The 2,342-nt window shown below is 44.5% G+C and overlaps 1 non-coding gene across 1 annotated transcript; it reads right to left on the reverse strand.

Annotated features, from left to right (window-relative positions):
* Nucleotides 1-1,511: 1,511 nt before the first annotated feature.
* On the reverse strand, nt 1,512-1,619 carry LOC115208834. The gene has a single exon (XR_003881279.1). It is a non-coding gene; the product is annotated as a U6 spliceosomal RNA (small nuclear RNA).
* Between the last annotated feature and the right edge of the window lie 723 nt (nt 1,620-2,342).

Consider the following 2,342-nt stretch of genomic DNA (forward strand, 5'->3'; position numbering starts at 1 on the left):
AGAGTGGATGGAACTATTCAAAGTATGGAATATGCCCATAAGTGTTTTGCGTGGAAATATAGTCGGTTCAATCGAGGGTTCGAATGTAGTTGAGGGACTGAAACAAAGAATTACAGTAAAACAGAGTGAAACACCTGTATGTAAGCCAAAACAAAATGAGAAATTGTCCATGATACAGACAAGGTAAAACGAGAAATGAAGGTGAGGTCAGAGAAGAATGATTATATTTATGAAGAGTCGATACAAGAAAAGAAGAATGTTTATAAATGCGAAAAGAAAATTCTATTAACAGCGTAACCGTACTGAAAAACAGCAAGGAAATGAATTGCCAGATGTAAGTGAATCAAAACAATACTATTCACACGTTTGGTGTAACAAACTAGAACATAAAAGAGATGCAGACTGGATACAGCAGTGGCAGATGATGGAATTTAAAAAACACAAACCAAAGCAACATCACATATATTGAAAATAAAAGAGCAAAAAAAAAATGGAAAAATAAAAAAAAATAGAGAAATTCAAGAAAACACAAAATTTGAAAAACTACAGAATTAGGTAGAGTTAATGAATCAGCACCACTCCCACCACCACTGCTACCACCACTACTACCACCACTACTACCACCACCACTACCACTACTTCCGCCGCTATCACCACCACCACTACCACCACTACTACCACCATCACCACCACCACCACCACAACCACCTCCTCCACCACTACTACCACCACCACAACCACTACTTCCGCCGCCTCCACCCCCCCACTACCACAACCACCACCACCTCCACCATCGTCATGTTCACATGGGTCGAACATAATTTGTTGAAGTGGATTTTTTTTATAACCGGATGTCCTTCCTGTCCCCAACCTTCATCTGCTTCCAAATAAGGCCGTATTTCCTCAGGACCAGACATGTTTTCACTGAAGACTGAAAACGAAGGACACTGCTTGCATGATGCTGATACTCATGGCTATCACACAACGTCAAGGCATGGAAACAGTAACACACACACACACACACACATGCACGCACGCACACACACACACATGCACGCACACACACACACACACACAATTATAATGGTTGTTTCTTTCAGTTTCTTATTTCTTTATTACCCGCAAGGGGCTAAACACAGAGGGGACAAACAAGGACAGACAAATGGATAAAGTCGATTACATGGACCCCAGTGCGTTACTGGTACTTATTTAATCGACCCTGAAAGGATGAAAGGCAAAGTTGACCTCGGCGGAATTTGAACTCAGAACATAATGGCAGATGAAATACCTATTTCTTTACTACCCACAAGGGGCTAAACACAGAGAGGACAAATGGATTAAGTCAATTATATCAACCCCAGTGCATAACTGGTACTTATTTAATCGACCTCGAGAGAATGAAAGGCAAAGTCGACCTCAGCGGAATTTGAACTCAGAACGTAATGGCAGACGAAATACCGCTAAGCATTTCACCCGGCATGCTAACAGTTCTGCCAGCTTGCTGCCTTAAAAAAAATATAGAACGCTTCACGAATTTGCATGTCATCCTTGCGCAGGAGCCATGCTAATCTCTGTATTGTTCCAATTTTAGAATATGTACCGAGCGTGGCCATGCATACCTTCCTTCCTTCTTGTGACACTTGTGAAGACCTGTTGAGGCAAGTGAAAATCAAATCAAATCAAATCAAAGCAAATCAAAATAGATGAACATCAATGGAATTTGTATCTTTGTGGTACCAGTGGCACACAAGAAAACCATCCGAACGTGGCCGTAGCCAGTACCGCATCGACTGGCCTCCGTGCTGTGGGCACGTAACAAACACCATCCGATCGTGGCCGTTCGCCAGCCTCATCTGGCACCTGTGTCGGTGGCACATAAAAACACCATCCGAGCGTGGCCGTCAGCCAGCCTCGTCTGGCACCTGTGTCGGTGGCACATAAAAACACCATCCGAGCGTGGCCGTTCGCCAGCCTCGTCTGGCACCTGTGTCGGTGGCACATAAAATCACCCACTACACTCTCGGAGTGGTTGGCGTTAGGAAGGGCATCCAGCTGTAGAAACACTGCCAGATCTGACTGGCCTGGTGCAGCCTTCGGGCTCCCCAGACCCCAGTTGAACCGTCCAACCCATGCTAGCATGGAAAACGGACGCTAAATGATGATGATGATGATGATGTACCGCCGTAGATAGCACTTTCAGTTTCTGTCTACCAAATCCACTCACATGTCTTCAACCAGCCCAAGGCTATGGCAGAAGACACTAACCCAAGGTGCCATGTAGTGAGACTGATCCTGAGTGGTTCTCATTCATAAGGTATTTTACGATGTTCTTCTTCTTCCTC

The sequence above is a fragment of the Octopus sinensis genome, linkage group LG2, assembly GCF_006345805.1.
Source record: "Octopus sinensis linkage group LG2, ASM634580v1, whole genome shotgun sequence".
NCBI classification, from domain to species: Eukaryota; Metazoa; Mollusca; class Cephalopoda; order Octopoda; family Octopodidae; genus Octopus; species Octopus sinensis.